This window comes from Pelmatolapia mariae, linkage group LG23 (genome assembly GCF_036321145.2).
Source record: "Pelmatolapia mariae isolate MD_Pm_ZW linkage group LG23, Pm_UMD_F_2, whole genome shotgun sequence".
Classification (NCBI taxonomy): Eukaryota; Metazoa; Chordata; class Actinopteri; order Cichliformes; family Cichlidae; genus Pelmatolapia; species Pelmatolapia mariae.
In genome coordinates this window covers 46,511,865-46,523,632 of record NC_086246.1, presented here as the reverse complement: position 1 = coordinate 46,523,632, position 11,768 = coordinate 46,511,865, and the positions used below count along the sequence as shown (strand labels likewise).

Genomic DNA, 11,768 nt, shown 5'->3' with positions numbered 1-11,768 from the left:
GCTTACGGCCATACCACCCTGAACACGCCCGATCTCGTCTGATCTCGAAAGCCAAGCAGGGTCGGGCCTGGTCAGTACTTGGATGGGAGACCGCCTGGGAATACCAGGTGCTGTAAGCTTTTTTTTTTTGCTTCTACACAAACTGCAGAGGGCGCTGCTGCTCAATCAGTGGAGACAGCTTCAGTAATTACTAACTGATAACATTTCTAAAACTGTGGATTTTAGTTTTTGTAAACTAATACATAAATAACATAATATAAACCCCCCAAAATGAGATAACAGTATTTTCTGCAAGGATCACTGAGGTTCAGCTCAGTGTGATTCATGTGTCTGAAAGCTTCAGCATGTCAAAGATGCACCAACATTATCTCCTGGCTTTAGTTTCCAGACTGTGAGTAGATGTTGCTGCAGTCTGTAGCTTCCTCCTGTTTTCAACTCTGTACAAAGAACCTCAGTGATGATGTCCACTCTACTGAATCTGAACCTCCACAGCTGCCTGATGGACTCGCTGAGATTAAAAAACTAAAACAAACAAATTTAATAATACAAATAATTTCAGTTCCAATATTTAATCACTGCTGTAAGTAGACGATCAGTATCACTGTATCTAGAGCTTCTTTACATTTTTTTGTGCACATGAACAGACAGACTATATTGAAATACTTAGTCTGAAAGATTTTTGTATTTTTTTTGTCTGTTTTAATTCCACACATGGTGCAGAATAATGCAGTCCACATCAACTCCATCACTAAGAGCTCAGCACTAAGACAAAATGTAATCATTACTCTATAACTTTGTCAACAGAGCATTATATTATCATCACATCATTAAATGTTCCATATAATGAGTATAAAACTCCTCTCTGAGTCAGAGATTTTAAAACCAAATAGTGTGTGTGGTTTCACAAGTGCTTCAGTTTCAGGTTAATAAAATTCTCTGGAGCTGCAGCTTAGTTGTTTTTAGTTTATTTAATGAGAGATGGCAGGCAAGCAAGAACATGATGAGAAACAGGCAATGAGGAAAAAACATCAAAATGTAGAATATACACTTATGCAAGTGAAACAAGAAAGCGGAGTCTAAAGGATCCTGCCATAACTGCTGTGATTGTGATATTTTTCCTCATTCATTGAAATAATTTCTCCCACAAAATATCAATGAGAGGAAAGTTCACCAGGTCAAGTCAGCTACAAATAACTGATAATATGGTGGAGGCTTCCAAGGAGGAACTGAAAATGTGCAGGGATATGAACGAAACAGCTTTCATGAGTCATTGAGGTGTCAGCTTCTCCTGCTGGTGATGTGATAATATCAGTGAACACTAAATGCAAATAATCAAAATGCTCATTAAAGAAGCAGTGCTCTGTAGTTATCTAATGCAAGTGCTATCTGTTATCTACACCTACGACTGCACGGCCACTAACAACTCCAACATCATTGTGAAGTTTGCGGATGACACTACAGTGGTGGGTCTTATCACCAACAGTGATGAGACGGCCTACAGGGAGGAGGTCAGCGCCCTGACCCACTGGTGTCAAGACAACCATCTCACCCTCAACGTCGCAAAGACAAAGGAGTTGATAGTGGACTTCCGGAGGTGCAGAGAAGTACACACCCCCATCACCATCAACGGCGCTGCTGTGGAGAGAGTGAGCAGCTTCCGCTTCCTTGGTGTACATCTGGCTGAGGATCTTACGTGGTCAGTACACATAAACAAAACAGTGAAGAAGGCGCAGCAGCGCCTCTTCTTTCTCAGGAGACTGAAAAGATTCGGCATGAGCCCCCGCATCCTCAGGACCTTCTATTGCTGTGCCATTGAGAGCATCCTCACTGGATGCATCACCACCTGGTACGGCAACAGCACCGCTTACAACCGCAAAGCTCTCCAGAGAGTAGTGCGGTGCTCTGAACGGATAATTGGAGGTGAGCTTCCCTCCCTCCAAGACATCTACAGGAAGCGGTGCCTGAGGAAAGCGGGGAGGATCATCAAGGACTCCAGCCACCCCAGCCATAAACTCTTCAGACTACTTCCATCAGGAAGGAGGTTCTGCAGCATCCGGTCCCGTACCAGCAGACTGAGAGACAGCTTTTTCCATCAGGCCATCAGACTGCTGAACACGTCATAGACACCTCACCCTCACTACTGGAACTTCAACATTATGCACTCCACACTGTATATAAATGCCACTTGTTTTGCACAATATCCAACTACCAACCTCTGTATATTTTATATATTTATTTTATTTTTACTCTATTTAATTTGTAAAATATGTATACACACACACACACACATATACACACACGTAGACATACATATTTAGTATACACATTCAGTAATATGCATACACTCTTATATTGTACATATATTTATTCATATAATTCCCAGATTTAGCCATTCTTATATTTGCTTGTTCTTATGTTATTGTACTTTGCACACCTCTGTTGCTTGTGAAGCTCGCACACAAGAATTTCACTCACACGTACTGTACCAGTGTACCTGCACATGTGATGTGACAATAAAAGTGATTTGATTTTTTTTGATTTGAAATAACCGCCATCCGTAATCAATACAGGATTTTTTGAACTGTCAGGTGTGCAGACAACATGGCACACATGAGGAATGGGAATTCCTCATGTGTGCAGGAAATTTGGGGAACACTTATAGTTGATGTCTTAATTATGCAAATAGCTACTATGAAGTTGATGCTTCCTGTTCTGTCAGATTAGACAGAAAACAACTATTTGTATCAAGTTACATCACATTGTCTGAAATAAAATCATTATAATAAAGTTAAATACGTATATTTTTAGATAAAATCTTTAAGTATAATATATAAGATAATATTTCAAAGTCACAAAGGCAAAACTCTTTAAAATGGCATACCAAATGTAGGTCAAATGAATAAACTATAGATCTAAAAAAGAAAAACACATCTGTTCAATCTTCTCTAGGAAAAAAATGAGGATCCTTTTTGTCGCTGGACTTTCACAACCAGAGAACCGGCCTGAAGAAACCTGTTACAAAGCTTTTTAAAGTCAGCATTTTCCAAGCATCAGTTTTAGAAATGTTATCAGACTAAGCGGGTGGAGAGGTAAGTGACGGAAGTGACGGACAAGGTAAGCGACTCATGTTGTAACTGACGTCAGACGCCGGAGATTTTGGCGGAAAATTAAAGCGAATGGTAGTTTAGATTTGAATAAATTCCTTTAAGCTTCAGTATAACCAAATACACTTATCAATTGTCTTATAACTAACAACATTTGTCTAAATCATCTCCAACACCCTGGAGAACAACGGGGAGAGTTTAGAGGCTCTCCAAGATTACATTGATCAGTACTTCCAGGATCTCGTGATGAAGAAGGCTCAGAGTGCAGCTTCCCCGGCCAAACCTGACACGCCGTCGTCGAAAAGACTTCGCCCGGCAGATTCCCCCGGCACAACATCGCCAGCCGGCAAAGATATTGTCGACATACTGGAGTCAATCGACCAACGACTGTCCAGTTTCGATGCAAGGCTGTCCTTGGTGGAGATTCTTCACCGGGAATTTAAATCCTTGCGAGAGTCCCTGGAGTTCAGCCAGCAGCAGGTGGAAACGCTCGCTGCTGAAAATGCCACGCTAAGGGAGTCGGTGAAATGTCTCACAGACAATGTTACTCAGCTAAATAGAGAAAATAAAAAAAATAAAAGAAACAGTCATTGATCTACAAGCTCGTAGCATGCGTGATAATCTGGTATTTTCTGGTATTCCAGAAGCCGCTGGAGAGGACGCGGAGACCACGGTAAAAAGCTTCAACAAAACCCACCTGAAGCTGCCCGAGGACACGGTGAAGAACATCGTCTTTGATAGGGTGCATCGCCTCGGCCCCATTCGGGCTGCGGCCGGGAGACCACGTCCTATCGTGGCCAAATTCGGCCACTACAAACAAAAGGAACAGGTGAAAAGCCGCGGCAGGGAATTAAAAGGAACGGACTTCAGCGTGAACGACCAGTTCCCCAAAGAGATCCTGGAACGACGCAGGGTCCTCTTCCCAATCCGACGCAGCTTTATCCAGAAGGGCTCCCGCGCTGTCATCGCTGTGGACCGGCTGTACGTGGACGGACAGCTCCACCGCGACCCCGACATCACTCCGTGGCTGTATTAACTTCACACCAGATAAGAATCCGCTACACCCTTTCCCCACCCACTCACACTAACTTGCATTAACATCTGTTTAACTTACTAGTATCAAATCACATCTTAGGTGTGATTTCATAGCAGAATTAACACCGTCACTCTCCGTCAATGGTTTGATCGGAATGTTTCCGGATTTTTTTTTTTTCTTCTCGTTTTTTGTTCTCTTTTTTCCCCCTCTTGTTTTTATGCTGCTCACCCTTGTCCTTGGTTTCTTTCTTTCTTTTTTCTTTCTTTCACTGCTTCGATCACCTGCTTCCACACTCATCCACAAACAACATCCTTTATTTGGACACATACGCACAGCACGATCACGCACAGCCATGCGCTCAACGGCAGCACATTTACATCAGACAGCGCACACAGTCGTATAGGATACACACACTTAAACCAAGCGTACTCATATTAGTAAATATGCACACACATAGTCAGACTCAGGGAGCATCTCACCACACATTTTTTCTCTCTCCCCCTCTTTTTATTTACGAACAAGTGATGTATTCTCTCCACCTGTCTAAGCGACACACACAGCGCACACCCCTAGTTATACACAGACATCTATGGGTGCACTAAGATTCGTTACATGGAATGTAAATGGAGCGGGCTCCAGAGAAAAGAGGTTAAAAATATTTAACCAACTCAAAAAACTACAGGCAGATGTTGTCCTTTTACAAGAGACCCACAGACCTCTTAGAGGTTCGAATGAACTTAAAACACCTGAGTTTCCTAATGTGTTCTCAGCTTGTTATAATTCTAGACAAAGGGGAGTAGCAATTTTAATCCATAAAAAAATTAATTTCACAGTACTCGATACAGTTATAGATCCAGAGGGCAGATTCTTAATCATTAAACTATCTATACTTGATAAAAAGCTATGTATTGTAAGTGTATATGGTCCAAATGTTGATGATCCCTCATTCTTTCACGGTTTTTTCAGTGTACTCTCCGAACACTTAGATGGCACACTTGTTCTTGGAGGCGACCTCAACCTTGGACTAAATGAAGAAATGGATAGGCTCAATACAGCAGGAACTCAGCGTAATTGGCAGTCCATAAATATAATCAAACAGTATATGAGCGACTTTGGTCTTTGCGATGCATGGCGCTCCCTTCACCCCACCAGTAAGGAATATACTTTTTTCTCACATGTCCATCACTCCTACTCTCGTCTGGATTATTTTTTGGTCAGCAGCTCACTGCTGAGTGACATTTCAGACACTGAGATTCACCCTATAGCTGTCAGCGATCATGCTCCTGTATCTTTAACACTAATGCACAAGAATAATACTACGCCTAGTAAAAACTGGAGATTTAATACATCACTGCTTAAAGATGAAGACTTTATTAAATATTTTAAAAAAGAGTGGACTTCATATTTAGACTTTAATGACACTCCCGGAACATCAGCTTCTGTTCTATGGGAAGCAGGGAAAGCTGTGATGAGAGGTAAAATAATTTCTTTCTCATCACATAAAAAGAAAAAAGAAAACAAAAATATCCAGGAATTAGAAAAAACCATCAAATCACTAGAAGAAGCCTATGCGTCCGACCAAGATCAGGAAACATTGAACAAAATACGCAAAACAAAACTAGAATTAAATGAGATAATTGATTAAAAAACAAAATTCTTAGTACAAAGACTACGCTTACAAAATTATGAACATGGTAATAAATCCGGTCAATTTCTAGCAAACCAGCTAAAAATAAATAAAGAAAAAACAACTCTGTGCTGTTCAAGACTCATCTGGGAATACAGTATATGACCCGAAACAAATAAACAACATCTTCAGGGATTTCTATAAAACGTTGTATTCACCACAAATAAACCCATCTAAAAAGGAAATTGATCAGTTTTTAGACAACATAACTCTCCCAAAATTATTAGACTCTCAAGCAATGGCATTGGATTCGCCACTGACACCAGGTGAACTCCAGGAAGCCCTGTTAAGTATGCCCAATAATAAGGCTCCAGGTCCAGACGGCTTTCCTGCAGAATTCTACAAAGAATTCTGGACGATTTTAGCCCCAATTTTTTACAGAACGCTGTTGGAAATCAAAGAAAATGGCAGACTCCCATCAAATATGAATTCTGCAAACATTAATCTCCTGCTAAAACCAGGCAAAGACCCTGTATATCCCTCAAGCTATCGTCCAATATCCCTTATAAATGTAGACCTTAAAATAATCTGCAAAGCTCTCTCGAAGAGACTAGAGAAAATAACCCCCCTCTTAATTCATCCTGACCAAACTGGTTTCATAAAAGGTAGGCACTCATCAACAAATACACGTAGATTACTTAATTTGATAGACTACTCATACAGTAAAAACCTTGAAACTACAATATTTTCTTTAGATGCAGAAAAAGCGTTTGACAGAGTTAACTGGAAATTTCTATTTGCAACTTTACACAAATTTGGTTTTGGATCTTCTTTCATCAGCTGGTTAAAAATATTATATAATTCCCCAACAGCTTGTGTCAGAACAAATGACCAGACATCCTCCAGCTTCTGTCTCCTGAGGGGCACCAGGCAGGGATGCCCACTCTCCCCTTCACTGTTTGCAATTTTTATTGAACCACTAGCAGCAGCAATTAGACAGAATTCAGTAATTAAGGGCATAAAATGCAAGAACGTGGAACATAAAATCAGCCTTTATGCGGATGATGTGCTACTCTTTCTCCAAAATTCACAAACCAATATCTCTGGGGTGATTGAATTGATAAACTCTTTTGCAAGAATATCAGATTACTCAATTAACTGGTCAAAATCTACAGTCCTTCCGATTAATTGCTCCTTCCATAATTCCTCTTCTACTCCACTGCAATCGGGAAATATAAAATATTTAGGTATTAATGTTTCTCCCAAGCTTGCAGATCTAACTAAATTAAACTATATCCCACTTTTAAAGAAAGTAGAAGGCGATCTGGCTAGGTGGAAATGTCTACCCATATCACTCATGGGAAGGGTTGCCGCTATAAAAATGATGGTCTTACCAAAAATAAATTATTTATTCTCAATGATCCCAACTAAACCGCCACAAGATTGGTTCAGATCTCTAGATTCATATATGTCCAAATTCCTTTGGAAAAATAAGCCCCCACGTATAAGCTTAAAAACACTACAAAAGACCAAGGATAAAGGAGGATTAGAACTACCTAACTTTCAGCACTACTTCTTAGCCAACAGGCTCCAATTTATCTCAGGATGGCTAAAACATACCCTCTTAGATGAACCTTGGCTAGATGTAGAACAAGCACTTTGCAATAATCTAGAGATTTCAGATCTACCATTTATCAGCTCAAACATTCAACGACATGAATGCTTCAAAAGCGTCAACATTAGCTCCTCTCTGACAGCATGGTGGGAGTTTTTGAAGTTGACAGAGTCTTCATTAATCCCATGCAAACGTACACCTATCTGGAACAACCCTGACATATTACAAAACAATAATATGATAAACTTTTCAGATTGGAGTGGTAAAGGAATCAAATATTTAGAACATATACTAGAAGGAACAGAATTTATTTCATTTGACAGACTAGTTACACAATATGGGATCAACAAGAAAAGATTTTTAGAATATCAACAAATTAAATCCATAGTAAAAAAAAAATTTAAACCGGGTCAAGTTGAACTACAAACACCACCAAGTGTGGTTCAATTTCTTACTCTTAAAACCCCCAAATTACTATCCAAAATATACAGAATGCTTTCTAAAATAGATGAATCAATATCACTTCCTATTGCAAAATGGGAAGCGGATTTATCAGTTAACTTAGACCAAAACTTCTGGTCTCAGATTTGCTTAAAAACCTTTTATCTAATTAGAAATCCCAGTCTTCAATTAATTCAATACAAAATACTACATAGAGTGCACTATACAGGTCATCGGATGTTCAAGATGGGCTTTACGTCTACCAACAACTGCTCACACTGCCAAACCAATTCACTGGACAATTATATCCACGCTCTTTGGTTCTGTCCACCAGTTCAGAAGTTTTGGCGTGAGATATGTGAAGACTTATCGAAGTGTCTGAAATGTAACATTCCAACTTCCCCTTTAGTGTGTTTGTTGGGCAGCTTAGATAATGTCACTTCAGAAAAGAATATAGCCCACATGGTTTTCACTGCCCTATGCATAGCCAAGAAAACAGTCCTCATGAACTGGAAAAATAAAAATAATCTTAATTCTAACCAGTATAGAAATTATCTATTAGATTACATTAGTCTTGATACAGCCTCTGCCACCACATCAGATCAATTGCTCTGGGCTCCTTTGATCAGCTCCATCACCTAGTGGGGGTGGGGGGTCATAGTTTGGTCCCACCTTTACTGTTGTGATTGGTGTGGGGGTAGGGACAGGTTTAGGGCGTCGGGGGGTTCCCCAGGAGCATCTTCCTTGGGGGGCTCAACCCGGGGTAGCGGTCATGGCCAATTAAGGGCTCTGTTGGCTCTTAGGTGACGGTTTCCTCGTGGCTGCGTGCAGCGGGGCTAGGGGAGGGTCTGTGCTGACGGACGTGGGTTACTAACCTGGTAGCCTGGCTGCCCCTGGGTGGGTCCGGGACGGGCGTGAGGTTCTAGGGGCGCTCCGTCTCTGGGCTGGGGCCCTGGCCGGGCCTCGGGGGCTCGGGTCCTGGTTGGTGTGTTGCTGGGGTTGTGGGCGGGTGGGTATATGGGGGCCCAGTCCTGGTGCAGGGCGCCGCCAGTGCATCGAGCCACCTGGGGGACTCTTCAACTGGTGGGGGAGGTTGTCACATCTTGCAGGAGCTTTCCTCTCCTCAGGAATTCTCTCTGCAGGAGGGGGAGATATAGGAGAGGTGGAGGAAGATCTCAGCCTGGGCGTCTATTGTCTTGTGTAGTCTGGAAGATGAGTGGATGATGGGGTGGGTGCAGTTTTCTCTGTAATGGGGTCGGGTGGGCTGTCCCGGGCTCTGTGGGGCCGGGCGGCGCTGCTGCACTGGGCCCTGGTCCGGATGGGCCTGGGCCCCCTTTCCCTGGCGGGTTGCAGAGCATGGGGGTGCCTACTGGGGTCAGCGGGGGAGCTGGCCCCAGGGAGGGGTCACTTGCCCCTCCCTTTCTTCCCTCCCCATCTCCAGCTGCCTCCCTCTTCCCGCTCCACCACAATCACCCACACATGCAGGGCCTTGGGGTAGGGGTGTGTCACCAGGGTGCAGAGGAGGCATCCCCCCCCTCTGTCCCCTTCTGGCTGCCTCTGCCTCAATTTTATCTCACAACTTAGACATTCACATTACTCACACTCTCATAACACATACATATAGGATCTTGGGGGTGGGCTCACAACACGGACTCCAAATTACCATCAGGGTGTACACCGCACCCCTGGCGTCGTTGCCCACCTCTCAATTTTAAATACACGTAGACATTGAGGGCTATCAGGAGGGGCTATGCGCTTACCTGCTGCTCTCTGGCAGGTAGCTCCATGCCCTCCTGGGTTTTAATTGCACCTTAGAACACATATACATCAACACTACATATGAGCGGGTAGAGGGAGGTTTGGAGTCTTCTCACACCCCCGGTCTCTGCGGCCTGCTGGAGCGGGGGGGCTAGGAGGAGGAGTTGGCCGTCCGACTGGGGTCTGGTGTGTGGGGGCTCCCTGCTGCTGCGGAGTCGGGGCAGTCTGCTTCTCCCCACTGCAGGGAAAAGGGTAACACCACCTGGGTCTGGGTGCAGTTTCCCCCTCCAGGGGCAAGGGTACCTAGACCCGGTTCTTAGAGTACGCTTGGGGAGTGTGATTGTGTGTACAGCGTCTCTTTATGTCTGTCTCCATGTTGGTTGAGTGTGGAGTAATTGCCTATGAGAGCATGAGGGTGGGAATGGATGTTTGTATTTGAGTGTGTCTGTATGTCTGTGTCTATATGTCAGGTTGGGTATCAGACGCCACCTCTCTGGGGACATCTCAGGCCCTCCAAGGTTTGGAGGCCTATCTCCCCCCACCACTTCCCCTGCCGGTGGCAGACGCCCTCAGACATCGATGCGTTGGTGGTTCTTTGTGTCCGGGGGTGGGCGTCCGGGTACACACCGGCTCACTCCTTGGTGGCTGCTCATCGGGGCCTGGAACCTGGGGCTCGCTCGGGCCACTTCGGGGGTGGGGTGCCCTCGGCCTCTCGGCCTGGGGCTCGGTCACTCAGGCACAGCTGGCTGCCGGCGGAGCTCACGGGCACGTCACTGCAACCCCCCCTGGCTTCTGCTCCGCGGCTGCTGAGTGATCCCTCATCTGGGACTCTCCTCAGCTCTTTCTGGGACAGTGGCGCGGCTGCCCCTCTGTTGGTCTTCCTTGGTCTCTTGTGTTCTGGGGGCCTCTGGATGTCTGGAGTTTTGATCTCCTCCATACCTGCTTCATGCCCTGGAGGATGGGACTGTGGCCCCCCACACCCTCTAGCAGATCATTACATTAAGGAACCTTTTAAATACAAGCGCGCTCATGCTCACAGGTGTACACACAGGTGATCACACACACAAACTACACCCTTTTTGGCTCCTACCTCAAAGCACACTGTGCGCTGTCGATCTTACGTGCTGCACAATAATGTTTAATATTAAGTATGTAGTGTTATATTCCCATATATCATTGTGATGTTGTTTATTCTATTACTCTCGTTTTCTTCTGCTTGTTTTCTTTTTTCTTTCTCAACAGGTGATCCAGGTGATCGATATATGTATTTTTTGTCTGCTTATTTTGTTGGTTTTTGTTTTTTGCCCTTTATCCCCGTCCCTCTTCTCCGCTGTTTTTTTTTGTGTTGTTTTGTTTTGTTTTTTCCCCCCTCTTTCTTTCTCCCTTTTCTTTTCCCCTGTCCCGTATCTAGCAAGTAAAAAAAAAAAATAAATAAAATAAACAATAAAAGGTAAATCAAATGGACCATTACGGCAAGGCTGGGATGGTCCATTTGGTAAAGTAAATCCGTTGGGCATCTTTCTTCGCCTTTAGACAATAATTCTGATGGCAAAAGAACCAAACGGGACAGGTTTAAAAAAAAGAAAAAAAAAAAAAAAAAAAAGAAATGTTATCAGTGAGTAATTACTGAAGTTGTCTCCACTGATTGAGCAGCAGCGCCCTCCGCAGTTTGTGTAGAAGCCAAAAAAAAAAAAAGCTTACAGCACCTGGTATTCCCAGGCGGTCTCCCATCCAAGTACTGACCAGGCCCGACCCTGCTTAGCTTCCGAGATCAGACGAGATCGGGCGTGTTCAGGGTGGTATGGCCGTAAGCGAGGGAGACGCTATACAAAAGACCTTTTATAGGTGGCAAATATCACACAGTTCAATAGACGTTATTGTGATACATTTCATATGTTACAGCGAAAAGATGCAAACCTTCGTTATTAACTGTAGCTTCAACATTGATCGGGGTGTTTTTTTGCTCAAAATTCTATTGCAGCTATAAATTCGTATCTGCATGAGGTGTGCATTGGTCCAACTGTTTCCAGTTAATTTTTTAAATTCATTGTAAATATTTGTATTTATTTGTATTGTACAATTATAAATATATTCAGATACATTCTTAAAATTTAATTTTGATTTTAACAAGACAAAAAGTGTTCCTAATAAATAAAGAGTAACACATTTATCTAGCGTTCCTTATTT

The 11,768-nt window shown here is 43.3% G+C and overlaps 2 non-coding genes across 2 annotated transcripts; one reads left to right on the top strand and one right to left on the bottom strand.

The window, feature by feature from the left end:
• On the top strand, window positions 1-119 carry LOC134622185 (5S ribosomal RNA). The gene has a single exon (XR_010092886.1). It is a non-coding gene; the product is annotated as a 5S ribosomal RNA (ribosomal RNA).
• An 11,156-nt stretch (window positions 120-11,275) lies between these two features.
• Window positions 11,276-11,394, bottom strand: LOC134622097 (5S ribosomal RNA). The gene has a single exon (XR_010092802.1). It is a non-coding gene; the product is annotated as a 5S ribosomal RNA (ribosomal RNA).
• Between the last annotated feature and the right edge of the window lie 374 nt (window positions 11,395-11,768).